The 13207-nt window shown below is 44.3% G+C and overlaps 1 protein-coding gene across 6 annotated transcripts in view; it reads left to right on the top strand.

Moving 5' to 3' along the window:
* LOC121290638 (E3 ubiquitin-protein ligase DZIP3-like) overlaps positions 1-13207 on the top strand; it is a 126836-nt gene that overhangs the window by 17747 nt on the left and 95882 nt on the right. The gene's annotated exons all lie outside the window — the stretch shown is intronic.

Below are 13207 nucleotides of genomic sequence, written 5' to 3' on the forward strand. Positions count from 1 at the left end.
CCCCCACTAATGGAAACATCTTCTCAACATCTACCCTGTCCAGCCCCCTCAGAATCTTGTACACTTCAATATGATCACTCCTCATTCTTACAAATTCTAACGAATAAAGGCCTAACCTGTTTAGCCGTTCTTGATAAGTCAACCCCTTCACCCCATGAATCAGCCTAATGAATCTCTCTTGAACTGTCTCCAATGCTAGTATATCCTTCCTTAAATACGGGGACCAAAACTGTACACAGTACTCCAGGTGCGGCCTCACCAACACTCTGTACAGTTGTAACAAGACGTCTCTATTTTTAAACTCCAACCCCCTAGCAATAGAGGCCAAAATTCCATTTGCCTTCTTAATTACTTCCTGCACCTGGATGCTAACTTTGTGTTTCACACACAAGAGCGCCCAAATCCCTCTGTGATGTACTTTTTTGGAGTCTCTCTCCATTTAAATAATAGTCTGCCTTTTGATTCTTCCGACCAAAGTGCATGACCTCACACTTTCCTACATTAAACTTCATCTGCCAAGTTTTAGCCCACTCACTCAACCTATCTATATCTCCTTACAGATTCCTTATGTCCTCATCACAACATGCCCTCCCACCTATTTTTGTATCATCAGCAAATTTGGATACACTCTGCCCCCTCCTCCAAGTCATTAATAAAGGTAGAAGATAATTGAGGCCTGAGGACTGATCCTTGTGGCACTCCACTAGTTACACATTTCCAACCTGAAAAAGACCCATTAATCCCGACTCTGTCCTCTGTGTGTTAACCAATCCTCAATCCATGCTAATACATTACCCCCAAGCTCCTATCTTGTGTGTTCACCTTTTATGTGGCACCATATCAAATGCCTTCTGGAAATCCAAATACGCCACATCTACCAGTTCCTTTTTATCAACTCTGTTTCTTATATCCTCAAAGAACTGTAACAAATTTGTCAAGCACGATTCCCCTTTTACAAAACCATGTTGACTCTGATTGCATTAAGCTTTTCCAAATTTCTTCCTTAATAATGGACTCTAGCAATTTCCCAATGACAGATATTAAGCTGACTGGCCTATAGTTTCCTGCTTTTTGTCTCCGTTCCTTCTTGAACAGGGTCATCACATTAGCAGTTTTCCAATCCGCTGGGACACTCCCGGAATCCAGTGAGTTCTGGAATATTTCGGTCAATGCTTCCACTATCTCTGCAGCCACTTTCTTTAAACCCCTTGGATGCAGGCCATCAGGTCTTGGTGACTTGTCTGCCTTTAGTCCCATTAGTTTGTCCCTTGTGATAGAGAGTATTACAAGATCTTTCCTCCCGTTAGTTCCTTGCTTATCTGATATCTTTGGGATGTTATAGTGTCTTCCACCGTGAAGACCAATGCAAATTATCTGCCATTTCCCTGTTCCCCATTAACAATTTTCCAGTCGCATCTTCCAAAGGTACCACGCTCATTTTAGTTACACCCTTTCTTTTTATGTACCCATAGAAACTCTTACAGTTTGTTTTAATATTTTTGCCAATTTGCTTTCATAATCAATTTTCTCCCTCTTTTTAGCTTTTTTGACATCCACTGCTGGTTCCTAAAAAATCCCAATCCCCTGTCTTACCACTAGTTTTCACCCCTTTATATGCCTTAGTTTTTGATTGGATACTCTCCTTGACCACCTTTGTTAACTACCGGTGGTTCATCCTTCTCATAGAGTCCATCTTTTTGACCGGGATAAATTTTTGCTGAGCGTTATGAAATATCTGTTTAAATGCCTGCCACTGCTCATCCATTGAGCTTCCCCTTAATCTATTTTCCCAGCCCGCTTTAGACAACTCTTTCTTCATACCTCTATAATTGCCCTTATTTAAGTTGAGGACACTGGTTTGAAACCTGGGTTGCTCACCCTCAAACTGAATTTGAAATTCTACCATGTTGTGATCACTACCCCCTAGAGGATCCTTAACTATGATATCTCTTATTAATCCCACCTGCTCACACATTACTAGAGCTAAAATAGCCTGTTCCTGGGTAGGTTCTTCAACTTATTGCTCTAAGAAACAATCCCTGATGCACTCAACAAATTCGTCTTCCATTTTACCCCTGCCAATCTGATTTGTCCAGTTTATATGCAGATTAAAATCATCCATGATAATTGTAGCGCCCATCTTACATGCCTCCATTATTTCCAGATTTATACTTTGTATGACAATGTGACAACTCTTCAGGAGCCTATAGATGACTCGAACACGTGAATTCTTCCCCTTGCTATTCTTTATTTACACCCAAACTGATTCCACAACAATCTATTGCACCTATATCACTACTCAACACCTTACTGATACCTTCTCTTATTAACAAAGCTACCTCACCTCCTTTTCCTTTTTGCCTATTTTTTCCAGAATGTCGATTATCCTTGGATATTGAATTCCCAGTCTTGGTCACCCTGCAACTACATCTCTGTAGTAGTTATCAAGTCATATTAATTTATTCCTATTTGCGCCATCAACTCAGCTATCTTGTTACAAATGCTGCATGCATTCAGATAAAGAGCCTTAAGCTTTGACTTTTTACCATTATTACTCTTTCTGGTTCTAATTTCTGCTGCACTCTTCTGCTTATATTTTCTGCCCATTCCTGTCACACTTTGGTTATCGTTTGCCGCTTCACTACCCTACAACTCTGCTCTCTCGTTTCCTTTAGATTTTTTTTTCACTTTCCCTTGAGTTCAACCCTCTCCCCCACTAATTAGTTTAAAATTCATTCTAGAACCCTAGTTATAGGATTGCCAGGACACTGGTCCCAGCATGGATCAAATGAAGCCCGTACAGCTCTCTCCTTCCCCAGTACTGGTGCCAGTGCCCCATGAAAGGGAACCGATTTCTCCCACACCAAACTTTGCCCTCCCTAATCTTATTTACCCTACACCAATTTGCACGTGGCTCAGGTAGTAGTCCGGAGATTATTACCATTGTGGTTCTGCTTTTTAATTTTACCCCAAGCTGCTCGTAATCCTTCAGCAGAGCCTCTTTCCTAGTCCAACCTATGCCGTTGGCACCTACGTGGATCACGACAATGGGATCCTTCCCCTCCCACTCCAAGTTCCTCTCCAGCCCATAAGAGATGTCCTTAAACCTTGGCATCAGGTAGGCAACACAGCCTTCGGGACTCTCTGTCTTTGCTGCAGAGAACAGTATCTATTCTCCTAACTATGCTATCCCTTATTACTACTATATTTCCCTTTTCTCCCCCAACTTGAATGGTGTTCTCTACCATGGTGGTGTGGTCAGTTCACTCATCCTCCAATCCTCCATGCAGCCTGTGCCCTCATCCACACTGGGAGCAAGAACTTTGCACCTATTGGACATGGGCACTGGCTGAGGCTCCTCCAAAGCTGAATTCTGGATCCCCCATACCTGCTTCACTCGCAGTCACACCCTCCTGTCCCTGACCATGGTCCAAATTAGATGTAATTAATCTAAGGGGTGTGACTGTCTCCTGAAACACAATGCCCAAGTAACTCTCCCCTCCCTGATTTGTCACAGTGTTCGCAGCTCAGACTCCAGTTCATCTGAGCCGAAGTTCCTCAAGCAGCCTTGCTGCAGATGTGGTCACCATGGATCGCACCGGTTTCCTCCAGCTCCCATGTACTACAGCTGTAATACATCGCCTGCCCAGTTATCTTTATTCTATTTAGTTAATTAATTTGGATGTTAAATATTTTAAAAATGAATTTCTTAACTGTACTCTTCAGCTGTAATAATGTCTCCTGATTTAAACCACTTGGCCATGTCTCCAAAAGAGACATGGAAGAGATACCCACCAATTACCTACCTGTTTTCTTTTGACATCACACTTCAGCTCTGACAGGTAAAAACTGGTTGAAGAGGTTCTCTGCTGCCTGTTTTTCTCCCCTGCGCCACTGCGTTTCTCACGCAGGCCCACTCTCTGTGCGCTAGAGACACGTTGTCTGGGAGGTTTTAAGACATGGGAGGTTTTAAGCAATGTGGTTGACTCTTAAATGTCATCTGAAATGGCCTAGCAAGCCACTCAGTTGTATTCAACAGCTACAAAGTCTCAAAAAAGGAATGGAACTGAACGGACCACCTGGCATCAACCTAGGCACCCGAGACGACAACGGCAAACTCAGACCTGTCAACCCCGCAGAGTTCACCTTACTAACATCTGGGAGCCAGTGTCAAAATTGGGAGAGCTGTCACTTAGCCCAGTCAAGCAACAGTCTGCCATAGTCATCCTCATGTAATTATATCTTACAGATAATGTCCCAGACACCAATATCATCGTCCCTGGGTATGTCCTGTCTCACTGGCAGGACAGACCCAGCACAGGTGGCGGCATAGTGGTATACAGTCGGGAGAGAGTTGCCCTGGGAATCCTCAACATCAACTTCGGACCCCATGAAATCTCAAGGCAGCAGGTCAAACATGGGCAAGGAAACCTGTTGATTACCTGGTTCTGCCCTCTGAAGCACTGAGGGTAGCAAGGGCGCAAAATGTACTCTGGGTGAGGGACATCAATGTCCATCACCAAAAGTGGCTCGGTAGCACCACTGCTGACTGAGCTGGTGGAGTCCTAAAGGACATAGCTGCTAGACTGGGTCTGTGGCTGTTGGTGAGGGAACCAACAAGTGGGAAAAACATGTTTGGCTTCATCCTCAACAACCTGCCAGCCGCAGATGCATCTGTGCATGACAGTATGGGTAGGGGTGACCACCACTGTCGTTGTGGAGACGAAGTCCCGTCTTCACATTGAGGATACCCTCCATCATGTGTGGCACTAGCACCATGCTAAATGGGATAGATTCTGAACAGATCTAGCAACTCAAGACTGGGCATCCATTAGGTGCTGTGGGCCACCAGCAGCAGCAGAATTGTAGCTGAACACCATCTGTAACCTCATGGCCCGGCATATCCCCAACTCTGCCATTATCATCAAGCCAGGGGATCAACCCTGGTCTGATGAAGAGTGCAGGAGGGCATGCCAGGAGCAGCAGAAGGCATACCTAAAAGTAAGATGTTAGCCTGGTGAAGCTATAGTACAGGACTACTTCCGTGCCAAGCAGCAAGTGATAGACAAAGTTAAGTGATCCCACAACCAACGGATCAGATCTAAGCTCTGCAGTCCTGCCATATCCAATCATCAATGGTGGTGGACAATTAAACAACTCACTGGAGGAGGATGCTCCACAAATATCCCCAACCTCAATGATGGGGGAGCCCAGCACATCAGTGCAAAAGATAAGGCTGAAGCATTTGCAACAATCTTTAGCTAGAAGCACCGAGTGGATGATCCATCTCGGCCTCATCCGGAGATTCCCAGCATCACAGTTGCCAGTATTCTGGCAATTCGATTCACTTCACATGATATCAAGAAACAGCTGAAGGCACTGGATAGTGCAAAGGCTATGGGCTTTGACAATATTCTAGCAATAGTACTGAAGACTTGTGCTCCAGAACTTGCCGCACCCCTAGCCAAGCTGTTCCGTATAGCTACAATACAGACATCTACCTGGCTATGTGGAAAATTGCCCAGCTATGTGCCGTACGCAAAAAGGAGGACAAATCCAACTCGACCAAATACTGTCCCATCGGTGTACCCGCAACCATCAGTAAAGTAATGGAAAGGGTCATCAATAATGCTATCAAGCGGCACTTCCTTAGCGATAACCTGCTTGCTGTGCCCAGTTTGGGTTCCGCCAGGGCTACTCAGCTCCTGACCTCATTACAGCCTTGGTTCAAACATGGAGAAAAGAGCTGAACTCCCCAGGTGAGGTGAGAGTGACTGCCCTTGACATAAAGGCCGCATTTGACTGAGTGTGGCATCAAGGAGCCCTAACAAAACTGGAGTCAATGAGAATCATGGGGAAAACTCTCCACTGGATCGAGTCATACCTAGCACAAAGGAAGATGGTTGTGGTTGTTGGAAGGCAGTCATCTCAGTTCCAGGACATCGCTGCAGGAGTTCCTCAGGATAGTGTCCTCGGCCGAATCATTTTGAGCTGCTTCATCAATGACTTTCCTTCCATCATAAGGTCAGAAATGGGGATGTTCGCTGATGATTGCATAATATTTGGCACCATTCGTGACTCCTCAGATTCTAAAGCAGTCCATGTCCAAATGCAGCAAGACCTGGCCAATATCCAGGCTTGGGCAGACAAGTGGCAAGTAACATTCATGCTACACAAGTGTTAAGCAATGACCATCTCCAACAAGAGAGAATCTAACCATCGTCCCTTTGACATTCAGTGGCATTATCATCACTGAACCCACCCCCCCACCCCCGCCACTATCAACATTCTAGGGGGATTACCATTGACCAGGAGCTGAACTGGACTCGCCATATAAACACTGTGGCCGGAAGAGCAGGTCAGAGACTAGAAATCCTATAACGAGTAACTCACCGCCCGTCCACCATCTACAAGACACAAGCCAGGAGTGCGATGGAATACTCCCCACTTGCCTGGATGAGTGCAGCTCCCATAACACTGAAGAAACTTGAGACCATCCAAGACAAAGCAGCCGGCTTAATTGGCACTACATCCACAAACATTCACTCCCTCCACCACTGGCACACAGTAGCAGCAGGGTGTACCATCTACAAGATGCACTGCAGGAATTCACGAAGGCTCCTTAGACAGCACCTTCCAAACCCATGACCACTACCATCTGGAAGGACAAGGGCAGCAGATAGATGTGACACCCACCTCCTGGAAGGCCCCCCCACCAAGCTACATACCATCCCAACTTAGAGCTATATCGCCATTCTTTCACTATCACTGGGTCAAAATTCTGGAACTCTTCCTAACAGCACAGTGGATGTACCTACACCGCATGGACTGCAGCGGTTCAAGTAGGCAGCTCACCACCGCCTTCTCAAGGGCAACCAGGGATGGGCAATAAAGATAAAAACAAAAAACTGCGGATGCTGGAAATCCAAAGCAAAAACAGAATTACCTGGAAAAACTCAGCAGGTCTGGCAGCATCGGCGGAGAAGAAAAGAGTTGACATTTCAAGTCCTCATGACCCTTCAACAGAACAGCCAATTTCTTAACCAGATCAACAATTTGCCTTCAATTCCATGAGTTTCAGCTTGAGCTTTTTTTATTTCATTCATGGGTTTTGAGTGTCGCTGGCTAGCATTTATTGTCCATTCCTAATTGCCCTTGTGATCATGGTGGTTAGCTGCCTTCTTGGACTGCTGCAGTCCATGTGCTTTAGGTACTCCCATAGTGCTGTTAGTGGGGTGTTCCAAGATTTTACCCCAGCGACAGCGAAGGAATGGCGATATTGTTCCAAGTCAAATCGGTATGTGACTTGGAGGGGAACTTGCTAATGGTGGTTTCCATGCATCTGCTGCCCTTGTTCTTCTAGATTCTGGGTTTGGAAGGTGCTTTTGAAGAAGGCTTGGTAAGTCGTAGATGGTAGACAATGCAGCCACTGTGAGCTGGTGTTGGAGGGGGTAAATGTTTAAGATGATGGATGGGGTGCTGATCAAGTGGGCTGCTTTGTCCTGGATGGTATTGTGCTTCTTGAGCGTTGTTGAAGCTGCAGTCATCCATGCAAGTGGAGAGTATTCCATCACACTCCTGATTTATGCCTTGCAGATGGTGGAGAGGCTTTCGGGAGGCAGGAGGTCAGTTATTCGTCACAGAATTTCCAGTCTGTGACCTATAATTATAGAATCATAGAATGCTTACAGTACACAAGAGCAAGAGCAGCTCATTTAGTCTCACTCCCCACCTTTTCTCCATTGCCCTGCAAATTGTTTCTCTTAAGATAATTGTCCAATTCTCTTTTGAAAGCCACAATTGAATCTCCCTGGTTGTGCATTCCAGATTCTAACCACTCACTGTGTAAAAAAGTTTGTCCTCATGTTGCCATTGCTTCGTTTGGCAATCACTTTAAACTGGTGCCCTCTGGATCTCAATCCTTCTGCCAATGGGAGCTTGTCCAGCACCTCCCCCACAGTGGATTTGCATATCTTTATAAAATCTCCTCTTAAACTTATCTTCTCCAAGGAAAACAGCCCTAACTTCTCCAACCTATCTTGGAGATTGTCATTGCCTGGCACGTGTGTGACTAAAGAAGCTCGATACCATCAGGACAAAGCAGTCCACTTGATTGGCACTTCATCCACCATCTCCAACATCCACTCCCTCCACCACTGACTTACTGTGACAGCAGTGTGTACTATATATAAGATGTGCATTGCTGCAACTCACCAAGGCTCTTTCAACAGCACCATCCAGGCCGGTGACCTCAGGCACCTAGAAGGACAATGACAATAGACAAATGGGAACACCACCACTTGCAGGTTCCCCTCAAGGCCACTCACTATTCTGATTTATAACTATATTGCCGTTCCTTCACAGTCGCTTGGTCAAAATCCTGGAATTCCCTCCCAAACAGCACTGTGGGTGTACCTACACCACATGGACTGCAGCTGTTCAAGAAAGCAGCTCACCAGCACATTCTCAAGAGCAATTAGGGATGGGCAGTAAAAATGCTGGCCTAGCTAGTGCTGTCCATATCCCATGAAAGAATTTTTAAAAAAATATTACTTGCCACGTATCAGCCTAAGCCTGAATGTTCTTCAGGTCTTGCTGCATGGAGACATGAATTGTTTCAGTATCTAAGCAGCTGCAAATGGTATGGAACATTGCAATAATCAGCTAACATACCTATTCCTGATCATGTGATAGAGGGAGGATCACCCTTGAATCAGCTGAAGATGGTTGGGCTGAGCACACTATACTAAGCTCCCGGAATGAAGTCCTGAGGTGAGAAGATTGGCCCCCAACAAACACGACCATCTACCCTTGAGCTAGATAGAATTCCATCTAGTGGAGAGTTGTCTCCCTGATTCCCATTGACTTCAATTTTACTAGGAGTCCTGGATGCCACAATTGATCAAATGCTGCCTTGATGCCAAGGGCAATCACCTTCTCCTCATCACTGGAATTCAGTTCTTTTGACAAATGTTTTGACCAAGGTTGTAATGTGGTTTGGGACCAGCTTCCACTAGCAGAACCCAAATTGAGCATTAGAGAGCATGTTATTGCTGAATAAGTGCTGCTTAATAGCACTGTTGACAACACCTTCCATTACTTTGCTGATTGATTGAGAGTAGACTGATGGGACAGTAAATGGCTAGTTTGGATTTCTCCCACTTCTTTTGGACTAGACATACCTGGGCAATTTTCCACATTGTTGAGTAAATGCCAGTATTGTAACTGTGCTGGAACAGCTTGGCTAGGGGCCTAGCTAATTCTGGAGCACATACATCTCCAGTACTACAGCTGGTATGTCATCAGGGTCCATACATAGCCTTTACTTATCCAGTGCATTCAGCTGGCATTTCTGGATGAATATGGTTGCAAATACTTCAACCTTGTCTTTCACACCAGACTGCTGAGGGAGGCAAGGGAGGAGATCGCAGAGGCTCTGACTCAAAATTTTAATTCCTCTCTGGCCACGGGGGAGGTGCCAGAGGACTGGAAAACAGCTAATATGGTTCCGCTATTTAAGAAGGGTTGTAGAGATAAGCCAGGGAACTACAGGCCAGTGAGTCTCCTGTCAGTGGTAGGGAAACTATTGGAGAAAATTCTGAAGGAGAGAATCTATCTCCACTTGAGAGGCAAGGTTTGATCAGGGATGGTCAGCATGGCTTTGTCAGAGGGAGGTGATGCCAAACAAATTTGATTGAACTTTTTGAGGAGGTGACCAGATGTGTAGATGAGGGTAGTGCAGTTGATGTAGTTATATGGATTTCATCAAAGCCTTTGACAAGATCCCACATGGAGGACTTATAAAGAAGGCAAATACACATGGGATACAGGGTAATTTGATAAGGTGGATTCAAAATTGGCTTAGTTGTAGGAGACAGAGTGATGTCAGAAGGCTGCTTTAGTGATTGAAAGCCCATGTCCACTGGTGTACCACAGGGATCTGTGCTCGGTACCCTATTATTCGTCATTTATATAAATGACATGGATGACTATGCGGGAGGTAGGATTAGTAAGTTTGCGGATGACACAAAGATTGGCTGGGTGGATAACAGTGAGGTTGAGTACCTTGGGCTACAGGAAGATATAGACGGGATAGTCAAATGGCCAGATAAGTGGCAGATGGAATTTAACCCTGAAAAGTGTGAGATGATACACTTTTGAAGGAGTAATTTGACAAGGAAGTATTCAATGAACAGCATGACACTAGGAAGACCTCAGGAACAAAGGGACCTTGGCGTGTGTGTCCATAGATCTCTGAAGGCGGAGGGGCATGTTAGTGGGGTGGTGAAAAAGGCATATGGGACACTTGCTTTTATCAATCGAGGCATAGATTACAAAAGTAGGGAGGTCATGTTGGAGTTGTATAGAACCTTGGTGAGGCCACAGCTGGAGTACTGTGTGCAGTTCTGGTCGCCACATTATAGGAAGGATATGATTGCATTGGAGGGGGTGCAGAGGAGATTCATCAGGATGGGATGAAACATTTAAGTTATGAAGGGAGGTTGGATAGACTTGGGTTGTTTTCATTGGAGCAGAGAAGACTGAGGGGCGACCTGATCAAGGTGTACAAGATTATGAGGGGCATGGACGGGGTGGATAGTGAGGAGTTCCCCTTAGTTGAAGGGTCAGTCACGATGGGACATAAGTTCAAGGTGAAGGGCAGGAGGTTTAGGGGAGATGTGAGGAAAAACTTATTTACCCAGAGGGTGGTGACAGTCTAGAATACGCTGCTTGGGAGGGTGGTGGAGGCGGGTTGCCTTGCATCCAATAAAAAGTACTTGGATGAGCACTTGGCCCATAGCCTTGAATGTTATGATGTGTCAAGTGCTGGTAAATGGGATTAGTTAGGTAGGTCAGGTGTTTCTCATGTGTCGGTGCAGACTCGATGGGCCGAAGGGCATCTTCTGCACTGAGAGATTCTGTGACATGCTGTGCTCTGCAATCATTGAGGATGGGGATGTTTGTGCAGCCTCCACCTCTGCTAATTGTTTAATTGGCCCCCACAATTCACAACAAAAAGAGAAGAGTTGACGTTTCGAGTTCTGTTGAAGGGTCACAAGGACTCGAAATGTCAACTCTTTTCTTCTCCGCTGATGCTGCCAGACCTGCTGAGTTTTTCCAGGTAATTCTGTTTTTGTTTTGGATTTCCAGCATCCATGGTTTTTTGTTTTTATCCCACAGTTCACAACTGGAGATAGCAGGGCTATAGGGCTTTGATCTGAACTGCTCATTGTGCAGTTGCTTAGCTGTGCCTTCAGCATGCTGATTCCACTGTTTCGCAAGCATGTAGTCCTGTATTGTAGCTTCACCAGATTGCCACCTCTTACTGGAACCCCTGATGCTGCTCCTGACATGCTCCCCTACGCTGCTCATGAAATCAGAGTTAGTCACCTGGTGTGATGGTAATGATAAAATGAGCTAAAAGCCCTATCACAAGGGGCCTTATCAAAAGCCATCTGCAAGTCCATATAAATAACATTCATAGATGTTCCCCTATTCTTAGCTTTAGTTACCCCTTCAAAAAATACAATCACATCAGTCAGGCGTGACCTACCCTTTACACATCCATGTTGACTTTCTCTGAAAATGTTAAAGATGTTCAGTCACTCTATCCTTAATTATAGACGCTAGTAATTTCCTGAGAATGGATGTTAGGTTGGCTGTCTTCTGCTCCCTGGTTTCCCTCTTGTACATTTCTTAAACAGTGGAGTAACATGTGAATTTTCCAAATTGTGAGAAGATTATCATTTGGGCATCTGCAATGTTCTTGCCCACGTCCTGGGATGAAAACCATCTGGTTCTGATTATTTGCCACTCTTTTGTGCCATTATTTTCTTCATTACTGTTGTTTTACTTTAATTCTGGTGAGCATTGTCTCTGATTCAATATTAGTTTCCTTGGGATGTCCAGCATGCGGACCTCTACCTCAACTGTAGATACTGAGCAAATTATCCAATGTGTTCACCATTTCCTTATTTTCATTGACAATGATGAGAAAATAGAATTTATTTGTGGACCAGTGATGCTTATTGTCACTATCTTTTCATTTCAGCACCAGGGTTAAAAGCTATCCAAGACTGGTGGTTTGAATGTTCCTTGTAACTGATGATATACGGACATAAAATTCAGTGGCTTATCTCCGTTAAACTGCCTCAGTTCCTGGTATTCTGTGTTTATCACTTTCTATGAAGTAGCAGGGATGCATAGAATTGGGCATTTTTCAGCACACAGGATTAGCATGGAAAAGTGATGACTACTGTGTTTTAAGAGTTACTTTTTTTTACATTTAAATGTGTTATGAGGCTTATTTCTCAGACAAATACTCAAGGTTAAGTTTCTTGGTGATGCCATTTCATTGTATCCTTTAGTTATTTTTGGAACCTATGCTTATATGTAGTAGAATTTGAAACTATTAGGTATATTGGAAAAAAACTGAAAGAGTGATAAACCTTTGGAATAAATTGTCAATAAGGACAATCGAATAAAAACATTGAGGTTGTTTAAAATTCATCTTTATATTACAGAAGTGGAAAGATCTTAGATGGTTCAAATGCTGTGGATGCTGGCATATAAGTCGACCTTTGAAGCCTCAAAATCCCTCTAAAAACAGGGGTCAACTTATATGTCAAGTGCATGGATGTGGGTGGTCGCCATCTTTGCCATTCATCCTGCAGGGTCTGCTCTGTGTGGGTGTGTCTTAAACTCCTGCACATCTGAAAAATATGGGGTTGTCTTGTGCAACAGGTTGCCTTATAAACCAGAATCTATGGTAACTTTTTTGTAGCACTGACCTTATGTTCTTCACTCAGCTGTATTTTATTTTATAATGTGTTGCCACTTCTATAGGTCCACACGTGAAGGATGGCTTTTTGAAGGTGACATTAGGAGGCAGTTCACTCATTTGAGGGAAGGAGGGAATTAGCTCACCATCACCTTCTCAAAGGGAAATTAGGGATGGGCAATAAATGCAGACCTTGCCAGTGATGCTCACATCCCATTGAAGAATTAATATAAAAGATTTTTTAAAAAATCAGGAAAGGGAAAAATGTCCTTAGAAAATTCCTTTGTTAGATCTGTGTAATTGAAATACTTTTTTCAGAAGAAAAGCGTAAATGTTTAATTCATGCTTGTATTTTTGTGAATTTAAGAATGTTTTGTACTATATAACAAAGCCAGAAACTCCATGCTGTTGGTGCAGTGCTGGAGC

Source organism: Carcharodon carcharias, chromosome 18, assembly GCF_017639515.1.
Source record: "Carcharodon carcharias isolate sCarCar2 chromosome 18, sCarCar2.pri, whole genome shotgun sequence".
NCBI classification, from domain to species: domain Eukaryota; kingdom Metazoa; phylum Chordata; class Chondrichthyes; order Lamniformes; family Lamnidae; genus Carcharodon; species Carcharodon carcharias.